The sequence below is a fragment of the Pseudophryne corroboree genome, unplaced genomic scaffold (assembly GCF_028390025.1).
Source record: "Pseudophryne corroboree isolate aPseCor3 unplaced genomic scaffold, aPseCor3.hap2 scaffold_2346, whole genome shotgun sequence".
NCBI classification, from domain to species: domain Eukaryota; kingdom Metazoa; phylum Chordata; class Amphibia; order Anura; family Myobatrachidae; genus Pseudophryne; species Pseudophryne corroboree.
The window spans coordinates 40,328-58,484 of NW_026968999.1; the positions used below are offsets into that span (position 1 = coordinate 40,328).

Genomic DNA, 18,157 nt, shown 5'->3' on the forward strand with positions numbered 1-18,157 from the left:
GTCATTGGGACCAACTGCGATTTTGGCAAGTTTAGGAGCCAACCATGTTGTTGAAGAACTGTCAGGGAGAGTGCAATGTTTTGCACCAACTGGTCCCTGGATCTCGCCTTTATCAGGAGAACATCCAAGTACGGGATAATTGTGACTCCTTGCTTGCGAAGGAGAACCATCATTTCCGCCATCACCCTGGTGAAAATCCTCGGAGCCGTGGACAGACCAAATGGCAACGTCTGAAATTAGTAATGACAATCCTGAATTGCAAACCTCAGGTAGCTTGATGCAGTGGCTAAATGGGAACATGTAAGTAGGCATCCTTTAAGTTTACCAAAACCATGAAATCTCCTTCCTCCGGACTGGAGATCACTACCGTGAGAGATTCCATCTTGAAATTGAATTTCTTTAGGTAGAAAGCCCTAGCGTCATGCAGTGGATTTGGCAGAAGCAGAGGACAATCTCTGCTCCTGCAATCTTGAAGAGGCTACAGACCTCTTCCCTCTTCTCCTTCCTCTACCTGCAAAGAAAGGGGAATCTTAACTTCTTGCATATCTATTGGGCCGAAATGACTGCATCAGATAATGATGCGTCTTTATCCGTTGAGAGGGAACATAGTGCAAGAAGGTTGACTTACCTGCGGGAGCTGCCGAGATCAAATTAACTAGGCCGTCGCCAAACAAGGCTTCACCTTCATAGGGAAGAGACTCCCTTTCTTCTTGGAGTCAGTATCAGCATTTCCTTGGTGAATCCAGATATACAGGGAATGGGGGGAAGGGGATGTGTTCTGCACCAGCTATTAAATTCTAAATATTTGTATGAAGAGGCCCCAATAAATGTCCATCAGTTATATTAAATATTAATTGTAGGACGTTCGGGGGTGCTACCAGAGACAAGTAATGTTATGCAGGAAAGGAGAAGAGAAAAGAATGTCTCTTTTGCTGGCGCACAAATGATGATTTAAAAATTAACTTTTAATAAATTCGTTAAAATTGTCTAAACACGAAATAAAGTACAATAAGTTTGTATAATGTAATTACCATATATAATAAATGGAAATACATTTATTAATATCAAGGTTCGCTACCTGTGTTGTGTCTTTATTATTGATCCAAATTGACTATATCAATTAGTCTGATACTGAATTACTGGACACTATGTAATATTAGTTGAATGTATATTAGTAATTCACTTGACAAATGTCAGAACCTGGCAATAGTTCTACATATCATACACTTACAGCACTCTTTCCACAATATTTTCCCTTTATTCCAGATCAAATGGTATAATCCCCCACAGTAATTATTCCTGTTGTAGTATAGTACAGTATGGTTGCTGGGGACGTCTTTAATGAAAAGAGAGGGAACATCTAATGTGTCTCCTTATGGGTAAAATACTTGCAAGCTAAGTGCTATGAATAGCATCAGCATGTAGATAAATGCTGAGTGTTAGGTGAGTAATGCAGATAAATAGGGATATCTAATAATTCTATAGAATAGTGGGTGAATTATTAGATATCCCTATTTATCTGCACCTCTAAGCACACTATTTGACTGTCCACACCCTGCTGTGCCTATTACCCATCTCCTCCACCACCCTCAACACTGACCCACACATCATTCACCCACAAAGATACAATAAAGGTAGTTTGGAATAATTAGCTAAATGAAATGGATTTAACCAATTTATCTAAATGACCATTTTTGGATGTTTTCCAGTGTTTGGGAGCAAATGGTCAATTGTCATTTGCTGCCACATATTAGCATAATTTTGTTTCAACTAGAAAAAAAAATTGGACAGATAATCTAAGTGTGGATCCAGTTTAATGCTGATTTCAGAGCCAACTATAGACTTGATTGAGGTACTGTGTCCCCGGTACCAAATACCAATTAAAATAATATTGTGAGGTGTGAGGTGTTCAAAAAAGACTGAAAATGAGTGCAAATTATGGTTATTGAGGTTAATAATACTATGGGATCAAAATGACCCCCAAATTCTATGATTTAAGCTGTTTTTTAGTGTTTTTTGAAAAAAACACCCGAATCCAAAACACACCCGAATCCGACAAAAAAATTTCGGTGAGGTTTTGCCAAAACGCGTCCGAACCCAAAACACGGCCGCGGAACCGAACCCAAAACCAAAACCCGAAAAATTTCCGGTGCACATCACTACTTAATTAGAACTTCGGTCAATGTGAATTAACCATTGGACTCAACCATGGTTATCCTTAAAACCCAGGGGTCTATTTAAGATCGATCTTAATCGATGTTGGGCTTCCAGGTTGAAAAAAACACACATTTACTAACATTTTAAAATTTATATAAAAAATCATCTGTTCGTAAATGCAGTGCACATGGTTTTGCCCAACTGCTAACAAAATTCCTGCTGCGATCAACTTGGAATTACCCCCATCGATTGATGTTTTCACACTGCTCGTTCCAACCCCAAAAACTATGAAGAGGATGGGGGCATATACGCAGGGTCCATCCTGTGCATGTGCCTACATTTTCTCCGGGTGCCCCGCAGAAAATGCGAATGCCTCTGCCTGTCAATCAATAGAGGGCATACCTTCGCAGGTATATCGCGATCATGAGCCATGTCTCCCATTTTTGTCATTATAGGTGCTCTGTGAGCTGCTGACCATGCCCCAGCCCCTCTGTCTCCCGTGAATAGACATTGGGGCTTATTCAGACCAGATCGCTTCAATTTATTTTCACCCAGCGGGCAATCAGGTCTGCACTGCACATGCGTATGCGCCACAATGCGTAGGTGCGATGGTCCGGAGATCACAAGAAGATTGACAAGAAGAGGGTGTTTGTGTGGGTGGCAACTGAATGTTTCTAGGGAGTGTCCGGAAAAACACTGGAGGGACCCGGCGTTTTGTGGGAGGATTTGTGACGTCACCTCAATGGCTGAGTAAGTGCTGAGCTGTGCAGCTCTTGTGCACATGTGATCACACACCTGCACAGCAAATTTTCCCTTCCGCTGTAGGCGGCAACCACCTGATCACAGGGATGCAAAAAACACACCCTAGCGATCAGGTCTGAATTACCCACAATGTGCATATTTGCAGAGCAACAAGCTACAGGGAGCCTTCCACCCCCCCCCCCCTTCCCCATGACTATGGGACACTGGGGGGGGGGGTTATTTGGGTTAGCTGGACATTCCCAAAAAAAGTGACTGTCCTGCAAAAATTGGGTTAGTTGGGAGGTATGTGCAAATACATTTATTGTTTTGCATGCAGGGTAAATACTGGCTTCTTTGACATTTAGCCACAAATGCTGCACAGTTGAATTACAGTATTACACTGCAATTAACAGTTATGCTAGGACATTCCTTCTCCCAAAATCTACCTCTCTCTGCATGTTACATCTGTCCCACAGTGGCGTGCGGTGAGGTCAGTGGCTAGTGAGGCACTACAGCCATAATGTCCGCCGAATCCTGCCGATGACCCTTAGCCAATGCCCGCTACTGCCTCTGAGCCGATACCCACTGCCACCGCCAATGGCTTACAAACTCTCCCACAATCAACTGACCCAGCCCTCCACCACTAATTTCTATCTCAGTCCGATGCCGCCAATGCCCGCTGCCTGCCTGCTCATTGTTCTTGTGATATATTATAAATTTTTAAAGAAAAAAAATGAGTGTTTGGGACTGGGAAGGGTGAGGGAGGAGGACATGAATGCAATTTTGTTGTCCAGGGCTTCCATTAACTTAAAGGAGAAGGGTCTGAATGGGTTAAAAAAAATGTGTGAGGTCCCCCCTCCTTAGTATAACCAGCCTCTTTGAGCCGGTCCTGGTTATTTAAATACTGGGGGGAAAATTGGACAGAGGTTCCCCGTATTTAGACAACCAGCACCGGGCTCTTAGACGGGTCCTGGTTCCAAAAATACGTGGGACAAAAGATGTAGGGGTCCCCCATATTTTTAAAACCAGCACCGGGCTCCACGAGCCAGAGAGATAATGCCACAGCCAGGGGACACTTTTATGTAGGTCCCTGCGGCCCTGGCATTACCACTCCAACTAGTCACCCCTGGCCGGGGTTCCCTGGAGGAGTGGGGACACCTTAAATCAAGAGGTTCCTCCCCTCGAGGCACCCAAGGGCCAGGGGTGAAGCCCGAGGCTGTCCCCAGCACCCCTGGGTGGTGGGTGCCGGGCTGATAGCCATATGTGTAAAAAAAGAATATTGTTTTTTGTTGTGGAACTACAAGGCCCAGCAAGCCTCCCCCACTTGCTGGTACTTGGAGAACCTCAAGTACCAGCAGGCGGGGAAATAACGGGCTCGCTGGTACCTGTAGTTCTACAACAACAAAAATACCCAAATAAAAACACAAACACACACACCGTGACAGTAAAATTATTGAGACAGGCTGTAGCATGTGGATGCATGTAACCCTATAAAAGTGATGGATTGGGTGACTATTACAATACCCACTGTTGCTGTCTGTAAAATGATGGATTTATAGATTGCTCTGCCGAGATATGTTTTTTTTTCTAAAATGCACCACAGGTATGGATGGATAGTATACTTGATGACACAGAGGTAGGTAGAGCAGTGGCCTACTGTACCGTACTGCTATATATTATATTATTTATTATTATTATCCTTTATTTATATGGCGCCACAAGGGTTCCGCAGCACCAAATTACAGAGTACATAAACAAATAATCAAACAGGAAAACAGCAACTTACAGTTGATGACAATATAGGACAAGTACAGGGTAAATAAACATAGCTACATCAGCAGATGACACTGGAATAAGTATCAGGTGGCAGAAGACTGCTGGATTTGGTGCAGCTGAAGATTATTAAAGTAAGAAAAGAGTAAGCACATGAGGGAAGAGGGCCCTGCTCATGAGAGCTTACATTCTAAAGGGGAGGGGTAGACAGACAGGGGTGAGACAGATGGGGTACATAGAGAGCGTGGAACAGAGGTTTAGGATGAGATTTGGCTGGGTTTGGTGAAGAAGTGGGTCTTGAGAGCCCATTTGAAGTTTTGTAGAGAGGTGGAGAGTCTGAGGGGGAGAGGTAGGGAATTCCAGAGAAGTGGTGCAGCACGTGAAAAATCTTGGAGGTAGGAGTGGGAGGAAGTAATCCGTAGGCAGGAGAGTCGGCGTGCATTAGCAGAGCGAAGAGGATGGGTGGGAGTGTAAAGCGAGATAAGATCAGAGATGTAGATGGGAGAGGAGTGGGTGAGGGTTTTGTAAGCAAGTGTGAGAAGCTTGAAATGGATTCTGAAAAAGAAGGGGAGCCAGTGAAGGACTAGTAAGAGAGGAGAGGAGGACGTAGTGCATTTGGTGAGGAAAATGAGCCGGGCAGCAGCATTGAGGATAGATTGGAGTGGAGAGAGGTATTTGTCAGGAATGCCAGTCAGGAGGAGATTACAGTAGTCCAGTCTGGAGATGACCAGTGAGTGGATAAGAGTCTTAGTAGCATCCTGGGTCAGAAAGGGTCTGATCCTGGAAATATTTTTTAGATGAAAACGGCAGGTTTGTGAGAGGTGCTGAATGTGTGGTTTGAAGGAGAGGGAGGAGTCAAGGATTACTCCAAGACAGCGCACTTGGGGGGTAGAGGAGATAGTAGTGCCATCAATAGATAATGAGATTGTAGGAGGTGAGGTTATGCGGGAGGGAGGGAAGATGATAAGCTCGGTCTTAGACATGTTAAGTTTAAGAAAGCGCTGGGACATCCAGGAAGAGATAGCAGAGAGACAGTTGGAGATACGAGTGAGGAGAGTAGGGGAGAGGTCTGGAGAGGAAAGATAGATTTGAGTGTCATCAGCATAGAGATGATATTGGAAACCAAAAGAACTAATGAGCTTACCTAGTGAGGACGTATAGAGAGAGAAGAGGACCAAGGACAGAACCTTGGGGTACCCCTACAGTTAGTGGAAGTGAGGGGGAGGTGGAGTCATGAGAGGAGACAGAGAATGAACGGTCAGAAAGGTAGGACGACAACCAAGAGAGGGCAGTGTTACGCAGACCAATGGAGTGAAGGATTTGCAGTAGGAGAGGATGGTCCACAGTGTCAAAAGCAGCAGAGAGATCAAGTAGAATAAGTAGAGAGTAGTGTCCCTTAGATTTAGCAGCATGGAGGTCATTGCATACTTTTGTAAGGGCAGTTTCAGTGGAGTGGAGAGGATGGAAGCCAGACTGGAATGGGTCAAGCAGTGAGTGTGAGGAAAGAAAGGAAGTAAGGCGGTTGTAGACAATACGCTCAAGGAGTTTGGAGGCAAAAGGGAGAAGAGAGATGGGTCGGTAGTTGGAGAGAGTGTTTGGATCAAGGGTAGGTTTTTTAAGAATAGGAGAGATGAGAGCGTGCTTGAAGGCAGAGGGGACAGTGCCTGATGAGAGGGAGAGATTGAGAAGGTGGGAAAGATGGGAACAAGCAGAAGAAGAGATGTGGCAGAGGAGGCGGGAGGGGATAGGGTCAAGTGGGGAGGTGGTGAGGGGACAGGAACGAATGAGGGCCATGACTTCCTCTCCAGATGCATGGGAGAAAGATGACAGAGTTGGTGCGAGGGATGGGGAGGGTTGGTAAGGGATGGGAGAAGGCTGGTTACTGATAGTCTGGTGTGATGTGATGTCCTGACGTATGGAGTCAATTTTGGATGTGAAGTAAGTGGCAAAGTCAAGAGCAGAGAGTGAGGAAGGGAGACGAGGTGGAGGTGGGCAGAGGAGTGAGTTGAGAGTGGCAAAGAGGCGCCGGGGGTTGGAAGACTGGGAGGAGATGAGGTTCTTGAAGTATGACTGTTTAGCAAGAGAAAGGGCAGCACTGAAGGATGAGAGCATAAGTTTGAAATGGAGGAAGTCTGCCTTAGAGCGTGATTTCCTCCAGTGTCGCTCAGCAGTACGTGAGCATTTTTGCAGATATCTGGTGCATTTGGTGTGCCAGGGTTGAGGTGTTAATTTGCGAGGGTGAACAGTGGTTGGTGGAGCAACAGAGTCAAGAGCAGAAGTAAGGGAAGCATTGTATGTGGAAGTGGCTTGTTCAGGGCATGAGAGAGAGAGAGAGAGAGAGAGAGAGAATAGGAGAGAGAAGTGAGTCAAACAGGGAGGAAAGGAATGTGGTGTCAATAGCTTCAATGTTACGCTTAGTGATGGTAGCCTTAGGAGGTTGAGATGGGGAAGTCGAGAGAGATAGGTTGAAGGAGAGCAGGTGGTGGTCAGAGAGGGGAAATGGGGAGTTGGAAAAATCAGAAATATCACAGCGGTGAGTGAAGACCAGATCCAGTGAGCTCCCATTCACATGGGAGGGTGAGGAGGTCCACTGGGAGAGACCAAGTGAAGAGGTGAGGTTAAGGAGTTTAGAGGCAGGGGATTGTGTGGGGATGTCAATAGGGATGTTGAAATCGCCTAGGATAATGGTGGGAATGTCAGAAGAGAGGAAGTGAGGAAGCCAGGAAGGAAGCAAAGTTGTCGATGAATTTGGAAGCAGTGCCAGGGGGGCGGTAAATGACAGCTACTCTAAGATGGACTGGTTGGAAGAGACATATGGAGTGGACCTCAAATGTAGATAATATAAGGGATGGTTCTGGTGGTATGAGTTGGTAGGAGTAACTAGAAGGTAAAAGGACCCCAACACCACCCCCATGGCGACCCCCAGGTCGGGGTGTGTGTGTGAATGTAAGGCCCCCAGCAGAGAGAGCAGCAGCAGAAGTAGTGTCAGAGGGCGTAATCCAAGTTTCAGTAATGGCTAGTAGGTGTAGGGAGTTGGAAATGAAAAGGTCATGAGTGGGGACCAGTTTGTTACAAACGGATCTGGCATTCCAGAGGGCACAGGATAGGGGGTATGAGTTTGTGGGAGAGATGTGAATTAGATTTTCAGGGTTGCTGTAGCGATGAGGTGGGATTAACTTTGAGGGCAGGGATGAGAGAGTAGTGATGGTACGGGTGCCTGAGATAGGAGGGGAAACTGCAGGAGGTGGGCAGGGAGGGAGGTCAGTGTGATGTGGATGGGGGTGTGGGGTGGTGACAGGGAAGGGAGAGAGGGAGCAGGGCTGAGTTGTGGGGTAGCAGGACCATGGGGCAGAGGTGAATGAAAGTGGGGTAACAGGAAAGGTGGGGGAAGGAAGCAGAGGGATGGAGGGGAGACAGAGGAGGAGGTGGAGGAGACTAGGGGGGGGAAGGATAAAGATACATTATTAGGTAGACACTGAGTGATGTGGGGAGTATAAGAAAGCATTGACATAGTGTTAAGTAGGTAAATAGGTTGAGGGAAAGTGGAAGTAGGAGAGGAGACTGTAAGGGAATCCGAGCAGAAGAATTGTAGAAATGCAGGTGAGAAAAGCAGTGTAGGCTCAAGGGGTGTAGATTTAGTATGAAATGAGTCAAAAGTGTAGATAAAGTGGGTGCAGAAATGTATTTGGAGTGTAAGAAATGAAAGGATTGTGAGAGGTTTAAGAAGCAATGGTAATTATGTTAGATGTTTTTAGTGTTTGCAGGTAAAATTGCATTGGTGCAGCTGTGCTTAAAAAACAAAATTACAATAATACAGATACAGGCATTTGTAGGTGAAATGGATGGTTTATGAAATGTCCAAGTAAGGTAGTTCTGTGCTATGTAATCAGATGCAACAATCAGGAGGTGAGTGATCTGAGGAGTAAGTGACTCACATTTGTTATTAGTTCTTCGGTTTCTTTGTTTTGTTAGATTGGTGTGCTTCTGTTTTCCTTCTTTTTCACTTCGATTGAACGCTAATTGAACACTGCTGTTATGTGTCAATTTTATCATGCTTTTATAAAAATGCACGCTTAGATCAATAAATGCACAGCCAAATGGCTTTGCACAGCCTACACCATTGGACTTTAGTAGAAGACTATTACAAGTGAAACCAATAATTGAAATCTGTAACCACACCCCACCCCCTCAAATGCCAGGCAATAAATTACCTTAAAAACAACAACCAGGCATTCCACAAAGATTAAACTGGGTCTATATCATTTAAAACTTTAAATAAGTACTTCAAAATCACATACTATGCAATAATGTTTCAATTTGCATTACCCAGCAGAATTAGCTTTGCATATATAGATATAGTGCAGCAGAATAGATTGGTGGTTGTAGTCAATTGTAATTACCCAGCAGAATTAGCTTTGTAGATATAGTGCAGCAGAATAGATTGGTGGTTGTAGTCAATTGTAATTACCTGTAGGTGACAAGAAGAGAAGAAACGTCAATTCACAATCGATATCAGCTGAAGATAAATTAACGCTGATTGAACGCTGCGTTATGTGTCAATTTTATCACGCTTTGATAAAAATGCATGCTTAGATCAATAAATGCACAGCCAAACAGCTTTGCACATCCTACACCATTGGACTTAAGTAGAAGTCTGGTGGTCAGCAAAATTTTGCACTGTCCTCCTACTATATATAGTGCGCACAACTACTAAAATACACCACAGGTATGGATGGATAGTATACTTGACGACACAGAGCTAGGTAGAGCAGTGGCCTACTGTACCGTATTGCTATATATTATATACTGGTGGTCAGCAAAATTCTGCCCTGTCCTCCTACTATATATACTGCGCACAACTACTAAAATACACCACAGGTATGGATGGATAGTATACTTGACGACACAGAGGTAGGTAGAGCAGTGGCCTACTGTACCGTACTGCTATATATTATATACTGGTGGTCAGCAAAATTCTGCCCTGTCCTCATACTATATAATACAATGCAGAACAGATATGGAGCATTTTTCAGGCAGAGAACGTAGATATTTTCAGCACACTGAGCACAGATATTTGCAAGCACACGGAGCACAGATATTTGCAGCACACTGAACACAGAAACTGAGAAAACGCTGCACGTCCTCTCCCTATCATCTCCAATGCACAAGTGAAAATGGCGGCGACGCGTGGCTCCTTATATAGAATAGAATAGCTGCTGACGGGCACGATTGAGGGAGGAAAGGGACATTTGAATCCAGCCCATAGATGCAATGTGAATATGTAATTTGTACCTTCCTATCTTAAAATGTATATACAGTGTATATGTCACAACTGAGGGCCTGAGCTGACTGGAGGCAGCCTCAGTTGTAGGGGCTGAGGTGTAGTGGAACCTGGGAGGTTGTATCAGACCCCTGGACATGTAAGTTAAATGTAGAAGAATTGCCCGAAGGCGTGCCCACGACAACCAGGATAAAAGTCAATGATGTTTATTTTGACAAACTCCATGCATCACAGCAGTAATAAAAGAGAAACATAAAATCAGCAGAGAAATAATACAGTTCCTGGGTACTACAGGAGGACAAGGACCACAGGGCTCTGGTAGTATGAGACAGTTCTTATTATCTTCTAGTTGGAAAGTCCTTACCAGGCCCGACTGTAGCAATGGAGATAGCCCAGGATCATACTAGCTGGTGTTCCAGGAAAAGCTGGGCTGCTGTGGATAAAATGGCTGCTGTGGGTACTGGCTGAAACCAGACTGATGTAAGCACGGAGTGGATTGCTGGATGGAACCAGCCAAATAATAAATGAAGCTTGAGAGCGATGAAATATGATTGATATATGGAGTTTGAGAGCGGTGAAATAATAGTGCCGGTGGTGAGTGGTAATCTGCGGAAATGATACCGGCACTTTAAGAAGAGCTGATCTCTGCTGGAAGCTAGGCTGGAAGCAGGTAAATCTGTAACTGGAAACAGATGAGTCCCAGAGGACTGGAGAGTCAGGCTGCACCGCAGGTGGTAGACTAGAGCGGGTCTCTTTAGTGGAGGTTTGGAGATGGTAACTGGAACCTGGAAAACAACCACGGGAGAGAGACAAACTGGAACTAGGTTTGACAACCAAATCACTGACGCCTTCCTTGCTCAGGCACAGAATACTTATACCTGCAGCAAGGAAGGGATTGGCTAGGCAATTATGCAGATTACAATGGAAACAGCGGATTGGTGGAAATGAACAGGTGACAGAATCCAACATGGCTGCGCCCATGCAGACACTTGGAGGGAAGATTGGTTTGATAATCCATGTGGGAACTTTAACAGCAATGGCGGCGCCGGCCACAGTAAACAGGAGACGCCAGACTGATGAGTGCACATTTGAACCACGCGGGCAACAGCGGAGGCCGCGGCTGACATAAGCGCCACTCTGACATCCTGCATGCAGAAACTCAGGGATGGCGGCGGAGGCCGCGGGAGATGCCATTCAAGATGTAACATGGCGCCGCTGTGACAGCGTCTCAGAGTGACAGGAGAGGAGGCAGGAATGGGGACATCAGAATAACAGATGGGATCCGGTCCTGGAGCGCTGAGCCAGCCTTAGGAGGCATCTGAAAGGTAAGTTATGGCGTCCAGATACCCGAATCGTGACAGTATACACTAGAGGTCTTTCCGAACCCCCTATTCCTAACATTGTAATTTGCTTTAGGGCGCACCTCCAATTAGTCTAGTGTTTCTTGCTGCCTTTCCAATGAAGCAAGTTTAATTTAGTAATAGGTGAAAAACCATCCCATCAAAGGTGTTAATCAGAGACTTGGCTTTGTGGACACTTTTCAGAGAACAACTTTGTTAGCATAAAAGTAAAGCCAGAAAATGAAGAGCTGTTTAATCACTCAATTGGATTTTTTTGCCAGCATATTTCTTTTTCTCTGCAACCCACTGCTAAATTGTGCTTCCTAGCTGTTTTTATAAAATCACTGAATCAAATCTAACTCTGATTACATCAGAGAAGGCCAGGTACCCTACACCATTACAGGGGGTATGAAATTTTGACTTGTCTACTTAAAGATCACCAAAATCTGATCACAAGGTCAATTACGTCCCTGAGTGGGATTGAACCACCAACCTTTTGGTTAATAGCCGAACACACTAACCGATTGCGCCACAGAGACACTTTGCAAAAAGTACATACTGACAAAGGCTAATAAGCATTTATCTAGAACGTTTCCTAGAAAAACTTTAAAAAGTCAATAATCTGGAGAGTTTTTGTAAGATGTTTCTTCCATCAACCAACGAAGAAACACATTGGTACTTTTCCATGATGAGTGAGTGCTTCAGGTTCTCTTGCACTTACATGTGCAGCAGAGTACTGCAATGGAAGCATGCTGGGCCCATAACCCAGAGGTAGGCAGATTGAAACTATCCTCTGCTATATGCATTTTTTTTTTGTTAATTAAAGTAATCCAAAACTGGGATTGATATTTTGGTTCTTTTATTTTTACTTAAAGTACAATAACTTTTACCATTTTAATTTGTTTTAATAGTATATTGCCAGTATTGTTTTCTTTCAAAAATCCACTTAATTTTCTTTACCCTATTATTAAAATGGTAATTGACAAAAACAAACTACATTGTCACCAGAAGAGCAATACAAAATGTACAAGTAATATATTAAAATCATCTTTCCAGCTTGAATTTCAATGATGCATTGGGGCAACGATTTTGTGAGAAACATCTTCACCCTTAAATAAAGATTTTCTTAATTCCTTACCTGTGTGCTAATTAGATATCACCTTGTTTTCACATTAAACAGACTTCCACATGAGAAAGCAGCAAGGATACAGTGGCGTTAATGTTTCCTGGTGTCAACCTGTATTATTTCAGTAGACATTGAAATGAGGATGCATCTTGCTGCCTTTCCAATGAAGCAAGTTTAATTTAGTAATAGGTGAAAAACCATCCCTACAAAGGTGTTAATCAGAGACTTGGCTTTGTGGACACTTTTCAAAGAACAAATTTGTTAGCATAAAAATAAAGCCAGAAAATGAAGAGCTGTTTAATCACTCAATTGGATTTTTTTTTTGCCAGCATATTTCTTTTTCTCTGCAACCCACTGCTAAATTGTGCTTCCTAGCTTTTTTTATAAAATCACTGAATCAAATCTAATTACATCAGAGAAGGCCAGGTACCCTACACCATAACAGGGGGTTTGAAATTTTGACTTGTCTACTTAAAGATCACCAAAATCTGATAACAAGGTCAATTACATCCCTGGTTGGGATTGAACCACCAACCTTTTGGTTAGTAGCCGGACACACTAACCGATTGCGCCACAGAGACACTTTGCAAAAAGTACATACTGACAAAGTCTAATAAGCATACATCTAGAACGTTTCCTAGAAAAACTTTAAAAAGTCAATAATCTGGAGAGTTTTTGTAAGATGTTTCTTCCATCAACCAATGAAGAAACACATTGGTACTTTCCCATGATGAGTGAGTGCTTCAGGATCTCTTGCACTTACATGTGCAGCAGAGTACTGCAATGGAAGCATGCTGGGCCCATAACCCAAAGGTAGGCAGATTGAAACTATCCTTTGCTATATGCATTTTTTTTTGTTAATTAAAGTAATCAAAACTGGGATTGATATTTTTGCTCTTTTATTTTTACTTGAAGTACAATAACTTTTACCATTTTAATTTGTTTGAATAGTATATTGACAGTATAGTTTTCTTTAAAAAATCCACTTAATTTTCTTTACCCTATTATTAAAAGGGTAATTGACAAAAACAAACTACATTGTCACCAGAAGAGCAATACAAAATGTATAAGTGATATATTAAAATCATCTTTCCAGCTTGAATTTCAATGATGCATTGGGGCAACGATTTTGTGAGAAACATCTTCACCCTTAAATAAAGATTTTATTAATTCCTTACCTGTGTGCTAATTAGATATCACCTTGTTTTCACATTAAACAGACTTCCACATGAGAAAGCAGCAAGGATGCAGTGGCGTTAATGTTTCCTGGTGTCAACCTGTATTATTTCAGTAGAAATTGAAATGAGGATGCATCTTGCTGCCTTTCCAATGAAGCAAGTTTAATTTAGTAATAGGTGAAAAACCATCCCTACAAAGGTGTTAATCAGAGACTTGGCTTTGTGGACACTTTTCAGAGAACAAATTTGTTAGCATAAAAATAAAGCCAGAAAATGAAGAGCTGTTTAATCACTCAATTGGATTTTTTTTGCCAGCATATTTCTTTTTCTCTGCAACCCACTGCTAAATTGTGCTTCCTATCTGTTTTTATAAAATCACTGAATCAAATCTAACTCTGATTACGTCAGAGAAGGCCAGGTACCCTACACCAGTGTTTCCCAACCACGGTCCTCAAGGCACACTAACAGTCCTGGTTTTAGTGATATCCAGGCTTGAACACAGGTGACTTAATTAGTAGCTCAGTTATTTTGAATTAACCATCTGTGCTGAAGCCTGGATATCACTAAAACCTGCACTGTTGGTGTGCCTTGAGGACCGCGGTTGGGAATGCCTGCCCTACACCATAACAGGGGGTTTGAAATTTTGACTTGTCTACTTAAAGATCACCAAAATCTGATAACAAGGTCAATTACGTCCCTAGGTGGGATTGAACCACCAACCTTTTGGTTAGTAGCCAGACACACTAACCGATTGCGCCACAGAGACACTTTGCAAAAAGTACATACTGACAAAGGCTAATAAGCATACATCTAGAACGTTTCCTAGAAAAACTTTAAAAAGTCAATAATCTGGAGAGTTTTTGTAAGATGTTTCTTCCATCAACCAACGAAGAAACACATTGGTACTTTCCCATGATGAGTGAGTGCTTCAGGATCTCTTGCACTTACATGTGCAGCAGAGTACTGCAATGGAAGCATGCTGGGCCCATAACCCAGAGGTAGGCAGATTGAAACTATCCTTTGCTATATGCATTTTTTTTTTGTTAATTTAAGTAATCAAAACTGGGATTGATATTTTTGCTCTTTTATTTTTACTTAAAGTACAATAACTTTTACCATTTTAATTTGTTTTAATAGTATATTGACAGTATAGTTTTCTTTAAAAAATCCACTTAATTTTCTTTACCCTATTATTAAAATGGTAATTGACAAAAACAAACTACATTGTCACCAGAAGAGCAATACAAAATGTACAAGTGATATATTAAAATCATCTTTCCAGCTTGAATTTCAATGATGCATTGGGGGCAACGATTTTGTGAGAAACATCTTCACCCTTAAATAAAGATTTTCTTAATTCCTTACCTGTATGCTAATTAGATATCACCTTGTTTTCACATTAAACAGACTTCTACATGAGAAAGCAGCAAGGATGCAGTGGCGTTAATGTTTCCTGGTGTCAACCTGTATTATTTCAGTAGACATTGAAATGAGGATGCATCTTGCTGCCTTTCCAATGAAGCAAGTTTAATTTAGTAATAGGTTAATAAACCATCCCTACAAAGGTGTTAATCAGAGACTTGGCTTTGTGGACACTTTTCAGAGAACAAATTTGTTAGCATAAAAATAAAGCCAGAAAATGAAGAGCTGTTTAATCACTCAATTGGATTTTTTTTGCCAGCATATTTCTTTTTCTCTGCAACCCACTGCTAAATTGTGCTTCCTATCTGTTTTTATAAAATCAATGAATCAAATCTAACTCTGATTACATCAGAGAAGGCCAGGTACCCTACACCATAACAGGGGGTTTGAAATTTTGACTTGTCTACTTAAAGATCACCAAAATCTGATAACAAGGTCAATTACGTCCTTGGGTGGGATTGAACCACCAACCTTTTGGTTAGTAGCCGGACACACTAACCGATTGCGCCACAGAGACACTTTGCAAAAACTACATACTGAGAAAGGCTAATAAGCATACATCTAGAACGTTTCCTAGAAAAACTTTAAAAAGTCAATAATCTGGAGAGTTTTTGTAAGATGTTTCTTCCATCAACCAACGAAGAAACACATTGGTACTTTCCCATGATGACTGAGTGCTTCAGGATCTCTTGCACTTACATGTGCAGCAGAGTACTGCAATGGAAGCATGCTGGGCCCATAACCCAGAGGTAGGCAGATTGAAACTATCCTTTGCTATATGCATTTTTTTTTGTTAATTTAAGTAATCAAAACTGGGATTGATATTTTTGCTCTTTTATTTTTACTTAAAGTACAATAACTTTTACCATTTTAATTTGTTTTAATAGTATATTGACAGTATAGTTTTCTTTAAAAAATCCACTTAATTTTCTTTACCCTATTATTAAAATGGTAATTGACAAAAACAAACTACATTGTCACCAGAAGAGCAATACAAAATGTACAAGTGATATATTAAAATCATCTTTCCAGCTTGAATTTCAATGATGCATTGGGGCAACGATTTTGTGAGAAACATTTTCACCCTTAAATAAAGATTTTCTTAATTCCTTACCTGTGTGCTAATTAGATATCACCTTGTTTTCACATTAAACAGACTTCCACATGAGAAAGCAGCAAGGATGCAGTGGCGTTAATGTTTCCTGGTGTCAACCTGTATTATTTCAGTAGACATTGAAATGAGGATGCATCTTGCTGCCTTTCCAATGAAGCAAGTTTAATTTAGTAATAGGTGAAAAACCATCCTTACAAAGGTGTTAATCAGAGACTTGGCTTTGTGGACACTTTTCAGAGAACAAATTTGTTAGCATAAAAATAAAGCCAGAAAATGAAGAGCTGTTTAATCACTCAATTGGATTTTTTTGCCAGCATATTTCTTTTTCTCTGCAACCCACTGCTAAATTGTGCTTCCTAGCTTTTTTTATAAAATCACTGAATCAAATCTAACTCTGATTACATCAGAGAAGGCCAGGTACCCTACACCATAAGAGGGGGTTTGAAATTTTGACTTGTCTACTTAAAGATCACCAAAATCTGATAACAAGGTCAATTACATCCCTGGGTGGGATTGAACCACCAACCTTTTGGTTAATAGCCATACACACTAACTGATTGCGCCACAGTGACACTTTGCAAAAGTGTATACTGACAAAGGCTAATAAGCATTCATCTAAAACGTTTCCTAGAAAAACTTTAAAAAGTCAATAATCTGGAGAGTTTTTGTAAGATGTTTCTTCCATCAACCAACGAAGAAACACATTGGTACTTTCCCAGGATGAGTGAGTGCTTCAGGTTCTATTGCACTTACATGTGCAGCAGAGTACAGCAATGGAAGCATGCTGGGCACATAACCCAGAGGTAGGCAGATTGAAACTATCCTCTGCTATATGCATTTTTTTTGTTAATTAAAGTAATCCAAAACTGGGATTGATATGTTGGCTCTTTTATTTTTACTTACAGTACAATAACTTTTACCATTTTAATTTGTTTTAATAGTATATTGACAGTATTGTTTTCTTTCAAAAATCCACTTAATTTTCTTTACCCTGTTATTAAAATGGTAATTGACAAAAACAAACTACATTGTCACCAGAAGAGCAATACAAAATGTACAAGTGATATATTAAAATCATCTTTCCAGCTTGAATTTCAATGATGCATTGGGGCAACGATTTTGTGAGAAACATTTTCACCCTTAAATAAAGATTTTCTTAATTCCTTACCTGTGTGCTAATTAGATATCACCTTGTTTTCACATTAAACAGACTTCCACATGAGAAAGCAGCAAGGATGCAGTGGCGTTAATGTTTCCTGGTGTCAACCTGTATTATTTCAGTAGACATTGAAATGAGGATGCATCTTGCTGCCTTTCCAATGAAGCAAGTTTAATTTAGTAATAGGTTAAAAACCATCCTTACAAAGGTGTTAATCAGAGACTTGGCTTTGTGGACACTTTTCAGAGAACAAATTTGTTAGCATAAAAATAAAGCCAGAAAATTAAGAGCTGTTTAATCACTCAATTGGATTTTTTTTGCCAGCATATTTCTTTTTCTCTGCAACCCACTGCTAAATTGTGCTTCCTAGCTGTTTTTATAAAATCACTGAATCAAATCTAACTCTGATTACATCAGAGAAGGCCAGGTACCCTACACCAGAACAGGGGGTTTGAAATTTTGACTTGTCTACTTAAAGATCACCAAAATCTGATAACAAGGTCAATTACATCCCTGGGTGGGATTGAACCACCAACCTTTTGGTTAATAGCCGGACATACTAACCGATTGCGCCACAGAGACACTTTGCAAAAAGTACGTACTGACAAAGTCTAATAAGCATACATCTAGAACGTTTCCTAGGAAAACTTTAAAAGTCAATAATCTGGAGAGTTTTTGTAAGATGTTTCTTCCATCAACCAATGAAGAAACACATTGGTACTTTCATATGATGAGTGAGTGCTTTAGGATCTCTTGCACTTACATGTGCAGCAGAGTACTGCAATGGAAGCATGCTGGGCCCATAACCCAGAGGTAGGCAGATTAAAACTATCCTCTGCTATATGCATTTTTTTTTGTTAAAGTAA

The 18,157-nt window shown here is 41.6% G+C and overlaps 1 non-coding gene across 1 annotated transcript; it reads right to left on the reverse strand.

Moving 5' to 3' along the window:
• Window positions 1-14,288: 14,288 nt before the first annotated feature.
• Window positions 14,289-14,362, reverse strand: TRNAS-ACU (transfer RNA serine (anticodon ACU)). The gene has a single exon. It is a non-coding gene; the product is annotated as a tRNA-Ser (tRNA).
• Between the last annotated feature and the right edge of the window lie 3,795 nt (window positions 14,363-18,157).